Here is a 13,604-nt window from a genome sequence, read left to right as displayed (position 1 = left end):
CTCATCTGGTAATGACTAGAAGAGTTTCTTTCTCTTCACCAACTTCCCTCTTCTGGCTTTTTCATTGGTCTGCAGTGCTTTATCTTCCATCGAGATAAAAATGGTTTATCCTCCAGAATCTCTGCATCTTTTTCTAATGATTTCTTCTTTTTCCTATACTTTTAGAAAGAAATCCACTGTCTGATCTGCACTATCAACAATATAACAAATCTGCTCTTTTGAGGTCACTGGCTACCTAATTGCCAAATCTTTTAACTGTTTCTTTTGGTCTTAATTCTGTAACATTTAAAATTTTTACCTCCGGGGGTTAGTGTGGTCTCATAGTTATGACCACCTCCTTCACTTTCCCTCGCTAGACTTTCTTTTTTTTCAGTTTTACTCTTCTTGCTCAAGCTGGAGCACAATGGTGTGATCTTGGTCCACTGCAACTTCCACTTCCCAGGTTCAAGCGATTCTCCTGCCTCAGCCTCTCGAGTAGCTGGGATTACAGGTGCGCGCCACCACGCCTGGCTAATTTTTTTTGTGTTTTCAGTAGAAACGGGGTTTAACCTTGTTAGCTAGGCTGGTCTCGAACTCCTGACCTCAGGTGATCTGCCCACCTCGGCCTCCCAAAGTGCTGGGAACACAGGCGTGAGCCAGCGCGCCCGGCCTCCCCTCACTAGACTTTCTAATGTTGAGACCTTTAAGTGTCCTTTACTGTCGTCTTTAGCTCTCTCTTATTTTGCTTTTAACTTTCACCTTAGTCTGTTAGAAAACGGAATTATTTACAAGGCAGTTTCTTCCTATTCTTGATTCCAGTGTAGCTAGATTAATTTTTCCTAAAGCTCAGTCTGATGACATCACTTATTTTGCAAAAACTTGAGAAATTTCTGTTGGCATGTGAAATAAAATAAAAATTAAGCCTGGACTTAACCCTTAAAAATAAAAAATTAAGTAGGAAGTGTGTTATGTGTGTTTTTCATGTAAGTTCTCACTGTTCAGTTTAGAGAGTCATGTAAGTGAGTAAATATAAACAAAATGTAAAACAAAGTGTAATAGGTAGTAAACAGAAGTGAATGAATATATGCATATCAAAAAGGACATTTCTTAATATTTTGGTTATAAAAATAAAACATTCCCTTAAAATCTTTAGGCAGTAAAAAATATATGTGACATAGAAAATGAGAATTCCCGCCTAATTCCATTCTCCTTGAGACCAGTGTTTAAACTTTAAAATGTATTCTTATGATTTTCCATCTGGTCATCACACTAATAATTTGCATATATACTGTTCCTATCAACAATGGGCATACATCAAAGTCTGACATCCTTGTTTTCCTTTCCCTGTCCTTAGGTTGCAGAAGTCTTTAGCTGATTATTTGAATTCTAGTGGTCAGTTTATTAGACCCAGTTCACTAGTCTTAGTTCTAGCAGATGGGAAGATAATGTGGTATAATGAAAGGTATGTGAACTTTTTAGGTACAAACTTTGTGTGTGCCACCTACAGCTGTATGCCATAGGAGATTTACTTGATTGTACAGAGTAATTTACTCAACTGCAAAATGGGATCATAATATAGTATAAGGTCTTTTCAAGGAACTTGTGATGAGAGTGCTGTCAAGCATGTTTTTCATAATTGGTAGTTATTGTGTGAGATGTATGATGAAATTTAGAGGCAAAAGTATAACTCAAGGTATGAAGGAAGGGATTGAATAAAAGAGATCAGCAAAATAGACTATTGAGGACTGCCTTCTTTAATTAAGATTTGTTGAGGGTTGCCTTCTTTGCTTCAGGCTCACTTTATTTACTAGATAATTTAAAAAATAAAAGCTATTGTAAGTGATAAGATTTTTTATTTTCTGAGATTTGTCTAATAAGGAAATTCTTATGCTCCATGCTGTGTATGCCTTTCACTTTGTTTTTTCTTTTTTAAAGCAATCAGTGAAACATTTGAACATATCAAGAAAAAAATGCTGGTTAAAAAAGAGTTTTGAGTCTTACGAAACAGAGGCAAGAGATTTTTACTTAGTAATAGTCTGTATTAGAGAAATAGATTCTTAGTACCTGAAGTCTACCTTATTGGATCTGTGGTCTCATTTGCTTATTGATGCAAGTATTGTTGTTTCTTTAGGTTAGATGAGGTCTTAATCATGGAACATTTGAAGTCACGTAAAGAAGGTAATGTTTTTTTTAAAAGCCCTCTACTCCATCTGTTTAAACGTTATGGGAAATTTGTTATGGAAAACAGTCGTTACGCTAGATCATAGATTTGGAATACCAACAAGTGGTCATAAGAATAAATGAATGTTTGATGATTTGTTTCCAAATTAACGTGTGTAGTTGAAGTTTATTTGTGCAGTTGTAGTTTTTAAACTATGTTTGGAGGCGGCCGGGCGCGGTGGCTCAAGCCTGTAATCCCAGCACTTTGGGAGGCCGAGACGGGCGGATCACGAGGTCAGGAGATCGAGACCATCCTGGCTAACACGGTGAAACCCCGTCTCTACTAAAAAATACAAAAAACTAGCTGGGTGAGGTGGCGGGCGCCTGTAGTCCCAGCTACTCGGGAGGCTGAGGCAGGAGAATGGCGTAAACCTGGGAGGCGGAGCTTGCAGTGAGCTGAGATCCGGCCACTGCACCCCAGCCTGGGCGGCAGAGCAAGACTCCGTCTCAAAAAAAAAAATAAAATAAAATATGTTTGGAGGAGGAAGTATGGGTTTATTTAACTTCTCTGGTAAAGGGGATCACAGGGATAGGGTATGATAACCTTTCATTAGGAACTAAAATCAGGTCATGTTACTACTAACTGTACTTACGTAGATGAATATAGAAGTAAAAAAAATTAGGACCAATGACAAAGGATAGAGATAATTATGTTTTAGCTTGTTTCATTTTTTGAGGGAGTTATTCTAATTTTCCATTTTATAACAGGGAAATGGGCTTGGGGGTGAAGTGATTGTCCTATGCACACAAGAAGAGAGAGCGCCAGAATTCACTGTGGGTCAGGGAGAAGTGAAAAACCCGTCCCCCACACCCCGCAAAACAGGCATCTTCAAATCCCAGAAAGGTTATTTGTTAAAGAGAAATATTCATTCAGTAAATATTTATTGGCCAGGCTTTTATTAAGTTCAAGGATACAGTAAGAGGCAATAAGAGCGTAGGTCTTTGCCTTCATGGACCATGCAGTCTTCTGGGGGTTACAGATTACAGATCAACAAACATAACTGCAAATTGGATAAATGCAGCTGAGGAAATGAGTATGATCTGAGAGTGCAGCAGGAGACACCTAATTGAGACCAGCGATGGATTAGTGGATGGTTGACACAGGAGAATCTTTCTTTGAGAGAGTGACATTTAAGCAGAGAATAGATGGAAGCGTGAAAAGGAGTCTTTCAGGCAGAGGAAGATCTTGAGGTGAGGAGCTTGAACTCTTCCACAGCCTGAAGGAAGGCTTAGTTTAGTTTAGCTGAAGCTTAATGAGCAAGGTGGGGAAAAGTAGGGCTGAAAGTGAACCTAGATTGTAGGTAGGGATGAAATCAGACAGAAATATTACATACAGGTAAGGGGAGGAATTGTAAGCTTTCTGCTAAGTATACTGAAAAGCCATGTAAGAAGTGAATGTTGCAGTCTGATTTCATCTTTAGTTTATATATTTATTTTTTTTTGAGATGGAGTTTCGCTCTTGTTGCCCAGGCTGGAGTGCAATGGTGTGATCTTGGCTTACTACAACCTCCGCCTCTGGGGTTCAAGTGATTCTCCTGTCTCAGCCTCCCAGGTAACTGGGATTACAGGCATGCGCCACCACACCAGGCTAATTTTGTATTTTTAGTAGGGGCGGGGTTTCTCCATGTTGGTCAGGCTGGTCTTGAACTCCTGCTCTCAGGTGATCTGCCTGCCTCAGCCTCACAAGGTGTTGAGATTACAGGCGTGAGTCACCATGCCCGGCCAATTCATTTTTAAGAAGATCTTTAGATATTCTGGGGAATATCGTACGTAATGTCAGTATCCCAGCAGAAAAATGATGGACTTCTCGGGCAAGAAGGATAGTAGTAGAGATGGGTAAAAGTGGACAATTTTGAGATTTATTTTGGAGTAGGATAAACACTTGATGATGGCAGTCTGTAGGGGAAGAAAGGAGAAAGAATTAAGAATGACCTCCGGGTTTGTATTATTGAGTCACTAGACACAAAACATGGTGAAATGACAAAAACTGGAAGAGGTACAGATAAAAGGGGATAGAGCAAGTTAAAAAAAAAAAAAAAACCAACCTAGATGTAGAGAGTAGGCAGTTTGGAGTTTTGAAACATCTTGATTGAGATAAAGTAAGGAGTTTAGGGGTATTACGGTATTATTTTAAATCATGGGAATGGATGAGATTCCCAAAGAAAGTTAAAATTACTTGAAAGTACCTTGTAGTTAAATTTTGGTCCTATGGGAGAGAAGAAATTTTTTCTTACCTCTAGAAATTCTACACGCTAGAGATCTCTGAATGAAATAATTGATTTATTCATTTGTTTATTAGATCAAAGGAATTTTTGTTTAGACTGTGTCATAACCCTTGAATGGATTTTTAGTAGCTGAGTACTTGAATTAAATGGTTCCTATCATCTTCTAAAGCCAGACTAGCTTTGTTTTAGGTATCTAATAAAGATTACAGGCGTTAGTCACTGCGTCCAGCTACAAGTGTATATATTTATGGAATCTTTTTTTGCTATGTAAATTTTTTCATGTAATGGAGAAATCCATTTTATTATTGCAAGAAATAGGAATAACTGTAACAAGAAGTATGCAAGACTTTAATGAAGGAAACTGTAAAACAATACCGTAGGGGGGCCAGGCGTGGTGGCTCCTGCCTGTAATCCCAGCACTTTGGGAGGCCGAGGCAGGTGAATCTCCTGAGGTCAAGAGTTCAAGACCAGCCTGGCCAACATGGTGAAACCCCATTTCCACTAAAAATACAAAAATTAGCTGGGCGTGGTGGCACATGCTTGTAGTCCCAGCTACTCAAGAGGGTGAGGCAGAAGAATTGCCTGAACTCGGGAGGCAGAGGTTGCAGTGATCCAAGATCACGCCACTGCACTCCAGGATGGGTGACAGAGCAAGACTTCATCTCAAAAAACAAACAAACAGAAAAAAAACCCAACACAATACCATAGGGCGAGCTTATCCAGCCTGCGACCCACAGGTCCCAAGCTGCCTAGAGGTCTTTGAATGTGGCTCAACACAAATTTGTATACCTTCTTAAAACATTGTGAGTTTTTTTTTTTTTGCAATTTTTGTTGTTGTTTGCTCATCAGTTATCATTAATGTGAGCGTATTTTATGTGTGGCCCAAGACAGGTTCTTTCAGTGTGGCCCAGGGAAGCCAAAAGGTTGGACACCCTTACCATAGGGCGTATAAGAAAACTTTACATGGAAAGATGTGCCAGTGTCTGAATGGGAAGACTTCTGTAATGTAAAAAAGTTTAATTTGTCTCTGGATTAATCTCTTAAATTCAGTGAAACCCTAATCAAATTCTAGTATATTTGCATATGATACCGACTTTAAAAGGTAGAAGAGGATAAACAGTGAGAAGGAAAACTCACTTTTCTTCCTTCTGATTCATCTACACAATTTTCTTCCCTAGAGGCAAACCACTCTTGTCATTTTCTTGGGCATTTATCCAGAGATGCTGTGTGTGGTGCATTTATGCATTGTTCTGTACCTTGCTGTTTATACTTAATTTATATGTGTGGTTGATCCTTATTAGCATGTAAATTCATTTAGAGTGGCTTCATTGTTTCGAAGCGCTGCATAGTATTTTGTTGTATGTCTTTGTCATCATTTTATCCATTTGTGTTAAGAGATATTTGGATTGTTTAAATGTTTTGATTTTACCATGAATATCCTTCTATGTTTATTTATTTATTTATTTATTTATTTATTTATTTATTTGAGATGGAGTCTTACTCTGTTACCTAGGCTGGAGTGCAGTGGTGCGATCTCGGCTCTCTGCAATCTCTTCCTTCTGGGTTCAAGCAATTCTCCTGCCTCAGCCTCCTGAGTAGCTGGGATTACAGGTGCCCACCACCACACCCGGCTAATTTTTGTGTTTTTAGTAGAGATGGGGTTTCACCACGTTGGCCAGGCTGGTCTCTAACTCCTGACCTCATGATCCACCCTCCTCGGCCTCCCAAAGTGCTGGGATTACAGGCGTGAGCCACTGTGCCTGGTCTGTTCTTTAAAATATGAGATAATGTATCTGTTGAATGGATGCCTACACGTGGAATTGCTTGGTCAAAGAAATATTTTTTTAGTTGCCCTCTATAGAGACTGTACCAGTTAACAGAATGGGAGTCTTGCTACATGGGATATTGTTAAGACTTGGTGGGCCTTTGTTAATATAAGAGAAAAGTGGTGGCCTTTCAGAATTTAAGTAGTATTTTTGTAGATACATATTTAAGAGTGATTTTTTTGTGTATGTGAACTGTGTTTATTTTTTGTCCTTTATTCTATTTGATTGTTGGTTTATCTCATTGATTGTAGGAGCTCTTTGCCTTCATTTTATTACGAGATGACAAAAATTTTCTTTTCATAGGATATCATTGTTTTTGGTGTTTTTTCCCCCATATGGTGTCTTGTCTTTTCTAAAAAAAAAAAAACAGTAAAATATAGTAACATAAAATTGACTTTTTTTTTTTTTTAACCATTTTTAAGGGTCCACAATTTTGTGACATTAAGTACCTTCACAATTTCTTGTAAAAATCAACATTATCCAGAATATTTTCATCATCCCAAATAGCAACCATATTCATTAGCATTCCTTGTCTCCCCTCCCTCAAGCCCCTGGTAACTTCTGTTCTACGTTTTGTATCGAACTACCTCATGAATGGAATCACAATATTTGTCCTTTTGTGTCTGGCCTGCTTCACTTAGCATGTTTTCAGAGTTCATCTATGTTGTAGTATGTATCAGAATTTTATTCATTGTTAAAGCTGTATAATATTCCCCTGTATAAGTTTATCAACATTTTATTTATCCATTCAATTTTTGTTGGACACTTAGGTTGTTTTTACCCTTTGACCGTTGTGAAAATGCTTCCGTGATCATTGTTGTACAAGTATCTACTTGAGTCATTGCTTTCAGTTATTTTGGGTTTGTATGTCAGTGAAATTGATAGGCCATAGATTAATATCCACATGTAACTTTGGGGAACCATTAAACTGTTTTCCACGGTGTGGTACCATTTACGTTTTTACCAGCAGTACACAAGCGTTCCAATTTCCAAAGGTCTTTATCAGCACTTCTCTTCTTTTCTCTTTTTAAAAAACTTTCTCCTCCATTTTTAAAATTTATGTATGTATGTATGTATGTACAGCTGGAGTCTTGCTATATTGCCCAGGCTGGTCTTGAACTCCTGGCCACAATTGATTCTTTCACCTTGGCCTTCCAAAGCATTGGGATTACAGGTGTGAGCCACCACGCCTGACCTCCTTTTTTAGAAAAATAGCAATCCTGTGCTGGGTGCGGTGGCTCATGCCTGTAATCCCAGCACTTTGGGAGGCCGAGGTGGGCGGATCACGAGGTCAAGAGATCGAGACCATCCTGCCCAACGTGGTGAAACCCTGTCTCTACTAAAAATACAAAAATCAACAGACGTGGTGGCGCATGCCTGTAGTCCCGGTACTTGGCAGGCTGAGGCAGGAGAATCACTTGAACCCGGGAGGCGGAGGTTGCCGTGAACCAGGATTGTGCCACTGCACTCTTAGCCTGGCGACAGAGCGAGACCCACCTCAAAAAAAAAAAAAAATAGCAATCCTATTGCGTGTGAAATGGTACTTTATTTTTTATTTTAAATTGTAAAAAAACCATAATATTACTATTTTCACCACTTTTAAGTGTTCAGCTCAATATTGTTAGATATATTCACATTGTCACACAGGAGAGCTCTAGACCTTTTTTATTTTGTAAAACCAAAACTCTACCTACTAAACAACAGTTCCCCAATTATCTCTTCCTCCAACCCCTGGTAACCACCATTTTACTTTCTGTTTATGAAATTTGACTACTTTAGATATTTCATATAGGTGGAATCCTGCAGTATTTGTCTTTTTGTGATTGGCTGTTTTCAGGTAGTGTGATGTCCTCATGGTTCTATGTTACAGCGTGTGTCAGAATTTTCGTCCCTGTAGAGGTCTGTTGTATGTCTGTGTCTTTTAGGTCTAAGTAGTTGATGGTAGTTGATGGTGTTGTTTAAGCCCCTTCCGTTTCCTTACTGATCTTCTGTTTGGTGGTTCTATCCATTTTTGAAAGGGTATAATGAAGTCTCCAGCTATTATCATAGAGTTTTGTGTCTCTCTCTCTCTCCTTTTAATTCTGGTAATTTTTGCTTTAATATATTTTGGGGCTTAGTTGTTAGGTATCTATGTTTGGAACTGCTGTATCTTCTTGCTAGAATGAACCTTTCATCAATATATAATGTCCTTTGTCTCTTATAACCTTTTTTGATTTAAATTTAATTTCTGATTAGTATAGCCACTCCAGTTCTCGTTTGGTTAATATTTGCGTATATTAGGTTTTCTATCCTAGCAGAAAATAGTACTCAGCTATTCTATATCTTTGTATCTGAAGTGAATCTTTTTCTTTAAATTGAGATGGGATGTCGCTTTGTTGCCCAGGTTGGTCTCAAACTCCTAGGCTTAGGTGATCCTCCTGCTTTGGGCTCCCAAAGTGTTGGGATTACAGGTGTAAACCATGTTGCCTGGCCCTAAAGTGAATCTTTTGTAGACAGCATATAGATGGATAGTGTTTTTAAAAATTCAGTCTGCCAGTGTATCTTTTATTATAATTTAAAACATTTATATCTAAGGTAAGTCTTCATAAGGATTTACCTCTGCCATTTTGCTGTTTTGTGCATGTCTTAACGTTTTTTCCTTTCCATTTCTTTTGAGACAGTGTCTCGCTTTGTTGCCCAGGTGGAGTGCAGTGGTGCAATCTCGGCTCACTGCAACCTCCACCTCCCTAGTTCACGCAATTCTCCTGCCTCAGCCTCCCGAGTAGCCGGGACCACAGGCGCCGCCACCACGCCTGGCTAAGTTTTTTGTAGTTTTAGTAGAGACGGGGTTTCACTGTGTTAGCCGGGATGGTCTCGATTCCTGACCTCGTGATCCATTCTCCTTGGCCTCCCAAAGTGCTGGGATTACAGGCGTGAGCCACTGCGCCCAGCCAACCATTTCTGTTTCTTTTATTATTGCTTTTTATATTAAATTTTTCTCTAGTGTACCATTTGATTTCCTTCTTTTCTATGTATTTTAAAAATTGTTTTTTTGTTTTTTTTTTGAGACGGAGTCTCGCTCTGTTGCCCAGGCTGGAGTGCAGTGGTGCCATCTTGGCTCACTGCAAGCTCCGCCTCCCGGGTTCCCGCCATTCTCCTGCCTCAGCCTCCCAAGTACCTGGGACTACAGGCGTGCACCACCACGCCTGGCTAAGTTTTTTGTATTTTTAGTAGAGACGGGGTTTCACCGTGTTAGGCAGGATGGTCTCAAACTCCTGACCTTGTGATCATCCCGCCTTGGCCTCCCAAAGTTCTGGGATTACAGGTGTAAGCCACTGTGCCCAGCCTATAAGTATTTTTTAAATGGTTACCTTGGGGATTAAAATAGCCATCTTAAATTTATAATAACGTATTGCAAATAATTTGGTTTCAGAAGTATGCAAACACTCTGCTGTTCTTCCTTTGTGTTATTGTTGTCATAGATCACATCTGTATATATTGTGTGCTTATTAATATAAATTTAAAATTACTGTTTTTTGGGATTTTTTGTTTTTGAGACGAAGTTTCGCTCTTGTTGCCCAGGCTGGAATGCAATGGTGCAATCTTGGCTCACCGCAAACTCCGCCTCCTGGGTTCAAGTGATTCTCCTGCCTTAGCCTCTGGAGTAGCTGGGATTACAGGCATGCGCCACCACGCCTGGCTAATTTTGTATTTTTAGTAGAGATGGGGTTTCTCCATGTTGGTCAGGCTGTTCTCAACCTCCCGACCTCAGTTGATCTGCCTGCCTTGGCGTCCCAAAGTGCTGGGATTATGGGCGTGAGCCACCGTGCCCAGCCTAAAATTACTGTTTAATGCCTTTATCTTTTACATCATATGAAAAAATTAATTATAAACCTAAAGTACATTACCACTGACTTTTCTGTTATCTCATTAGTTACCTTCACTCATATTCTTTATTTCTTCTTACCATGTTGAGTTACTGTTCAGTGTTTTATCGTTTTTGCTGGAAGAACTCTCTCAGCATTTCATGTCGGGCAGGTCTGCAGGAAATGAACTTCTTTCTGCTTTTGCTTATTTGGAAATATCTTAGGTTCTCCGTATTTTTGGAGGGATTTTTTGCTGCATATAGAATTCTTGGCTGACAGATTTTTTTCCCCCCTCTTTCTGTTAGCACTTTAAATGTCGTCCCACTGACTTCTGGCTTCTAATGGTTTCTGATGAAAAATATGCTGGTAATCTAAATGATCTAATGAGGATCCCTTGAACCAGATGAGTCTCTTCTCTCTTGCTGCTTTCAGAATTTCTGCTCTTTTTGAGGTCCACAATGTGTCTTGACATGGATATCTTTGAGTTTATCCTGCTTTTGGAGTTTGTTGAGCTTCTTGGATATGTATATTTATCATCATCATAGTTGGTCCGTTTTTGTTGGTGTGAGTACCGTGATGAACTCATGGATTTAAGCATATCTGAGGCCGGGCATGGTGGCTCATGCCTGTAATCCCAGTGCTTTGAGAGGCTGCGGCGGGAAGATCAGTTAGGGCTAGGAGTTCAAGACTAGCCTGAGCAACATAGGGAGACCTCATCTCTACAAGAAATAAAACAATTAGCTAGGCATGGCGGCACATGCCTGGAGCTCTAGCTTCTCAGGAGGCTGAGGTGGGAGAATCACTTGAGTCCAGAAGTTAAGGTTGCAGTGAGCTGTAATCATGCCATTGCACTCTAGCCTGGGTTGCCAGTGAGACCCTGCCTCTAAAAAACAGAAAAAAACCTCCCAAAAACCACATATTTGATGTGTTTTAATTAATTGCAGTGATTTTTATTCATGTTTAAATTTTCCTGTCTTTGGCCAGTTGGAGCCTGTTCATGTTGGCTCTGGAGTCCTTTTAACTCTTCCATTAGTCTTCAGTAGCTTTCTTGCTATCTGCTATAAGCAAGTGTTTGGGCTAATCTTACACATTTCCTGCCTCTGACCTGCAATATACCATTTCTCCAAGGAGCCCTGGTTTCAGTAGATGGGAAATGGTATTTTCCTCTATTGGATTTTAAGTTTCTGCAGTCATATTTTTAACCTTTTTCCTCCTGTAGGTACGAATTTTTTCCTAGCATTCTGTTCATATTTTGTGGATATCTTTTCTTATCTCTCTGAATATATTATTTTCTTAAGATGTTTTTTCCCCTTAGATAGTTACCATTTCTACCAACTTGAGTTTTTCATCCCGTTTGTTTTCATCATGAAGATATCTTTCATATCTTTACTCATCTGTCAGGTAGTCCTTGGTTGTCTGTTCATGGTTAAGAATGCATGTCTAAAAGCTGTGTGGACACTCTGAGCTGTTGGGGGTCACAGTACACTGTTGATACCACACTTCATTAAGGGATGATCTGGGGGGATGTTTGTTGGGAAATCTCCATTCTTGGGTATCTTTTTATGAAATCATGTTTCCAGAAAGAGCCTTCCAATTTCCTGAATAGGGAGATGTGTGACTTGCAGTTTTAGGTGGAGGTTAGGTCTCAGCACCAGTACTGAGTTGAGTATGTATCAGTTTATTTTCTATCTCAGGTTCAGCTGAAATAAGGGGCTCGCCCCTGAACCGTGCCTGATATCTTCCTGTCCAAAGTCGATCTTGTACTTTCTCCACAGGTTAAACTCGTGGATTTATTTGGATGGGAAAGGAAATGTAGGTTTCTAATTGCTTTTCAATAGTTTTCACTGAGTTGTCTATTAGCTGTCTTTTTTTGTTTTGTTTTGTTTTGTTTTTTTGGAGACAGAGTCTCACTCTGTCACCCAGACTGGAGTGCAGTGTCCTGATCTCGGCTCACTGCCACCTCTGCCTCCCAGGTTCAGGTGATTCTTATGCCTCAGCCTCCTGAGTAGCTGAGATGACAGGCACACGTCACCATGCCTGGCTAATTCTTGTATTTTTAGTAGAGATGGGGTTTCACCATATTGGCCAGGCTGGTCTCCGACTCCTGACCTAAAGTGATCTGTTTTCCTCAGTCTCCCAAACATTAGCTGCCCTGAGTACATCATCCCCTTTGGGGAAGAGATGGCTGCTATTAGGTTGGTGCAAAAGTAATTGCAGTTTTTGCCATTACTTTCAGTGGTTCCTGAACCTGTTGGTTTCTATTTTGAACTGTTGCCTCATTCCTCTGAAAATTGTTATGTTGATGAAGATGCTTCCTACCTTGACAAGTGAATGTTAACTGCAGTTTCATTTGTAATTTGTTCATTTCAAAACTTTGCTTCCTGTGGGTTCAGTGTTACCTTTTTCAGGCCTGCTAAGTCAGTTACAACTAATCCATGCTTATCTGCCTTCCCTCTTCCAAAATTTTAGTGTGCTTGAATTCTCTGTTGTCTCCCCTTCCTTGTAGGTTTGTCCTTTTTTCTAAAAACACCCTTATTGTAGGTTTAGTTGACCTTTGGATGGGAGCAAAATTTTATGGCCATTCAGTTGACTGATTTCTACATATTAATTTGTTATGTAGATACAGTTATTTTACTGTATAAACTCACCATCTATAATAGTTTTTCAGGTAAATCTTTTGGGTCTTTGGGGTAAAGAATTTTATAATTTGTATATAATATTTTCCCCACTTTGATTTTTTTTTTTTTTTTTTTTGAGACGGAGTCTCATTCCATCACCCAGGATGGGGTGCAGTGGCACAGTCTCGGCTCACTGCAACCTTTGCCTCCCAGGTTCAAGCAGTTCTCCTGCCTCAGCCTCCCGAGTAGCTGGGATTACAGGCGTGCGCCACCATGCCCGGCTGATTTTTGTACTTTTAGTAGAGATGGCGTTTTGCCATGTTGGCCAGGCCGGTCTCAAACTCCTGACCTCAGATGATCCGCCTAACCTCGGCCTCCCAAAGTGCTGGGATTACAGGCATGAGCCACCGTGCCCGGCCTCACATTTGTATATTTCTTCATTTCTTTTTTATGTAATCGCATTGGCTGTTACTTCTGTAACAGTGCTATATGGTAATAGTAGAAGAATGTTCTTGTCTTTTTTTTTTTTTTGAGACGGAGTCTCACTCTGTCACCCAGGCTGGAGTGCAGTGGCCGGATCTCAGCTCACTGCAAGCTCCGCCTCCCGGGTTCACGCCATTCTCCTGCCTCAGCCTCCCGAGTAGCTGGGACTACAGGCGCCCGCCACCTCGCCCGGCTAGTTTTTTGTATTTTTTAGTAGAGACGGGGTTTCACTCTGTTAGCCAGGATGGTCTCGATCTCCTGACCTCGTGATCCACCCGTTTCGGCCTCCCAAAGTACTGGGATTACAGGCTTGAGCCACCGCGCCCGGCCAATGTTCTTGTCTTATTCTTGACTTTACTGATAATGCTTTTAATAATTTTTCCTATAATTCCTTCTTCCTATTTTATT

The 13,604-nt window shown here is 40.1% G+C and overlaps 1 protein-coding gene across 44 annotated transcripts in view; it reads left to right on the top strand.

Annotated features, from left to right (window-relative positions):
- ZMYM2 (zinc finger MYM-type containing 2) overlaps positions 1–13,604 on the top strand; it is a 128,686-nt gene that overhangs the window by 11,041 nt on the left and 104,041 nt on the right. For 16 of the 44 annotated variants that reach the window (XM_077973690.1, XM_077973686.1, XM_077973702.1 and 13 more), the window contains exon 3: positions 2,111–2,157. The gene's annotated coding sequence lies outside the window, so the exon portion shown is untranslated. 44 annotated transcript variants of the gene reach the window in all.

The sequence above is a fragment of the Macaca mulatta genome, chromosome 17 (assembly GCF_049350105.2).
Source record: "Macaca mulatta isolate MMU2019108-1 chromosome 17, T2T-MMU8v2.0, whole genome shotgun sequence".
In the NCBI taxonomy this organism is placed as follows: domain Eukaryota; kingdom Metazoa; phylum Chordata; class Mammalia; order Primates; family Cercopithecidae; genus Macaca; species Macaca mulatta.
Note: the sequence above shows the minus strand (reverse complement) of the source record. Positions and strands in the feature narration are given on the sequence as shown.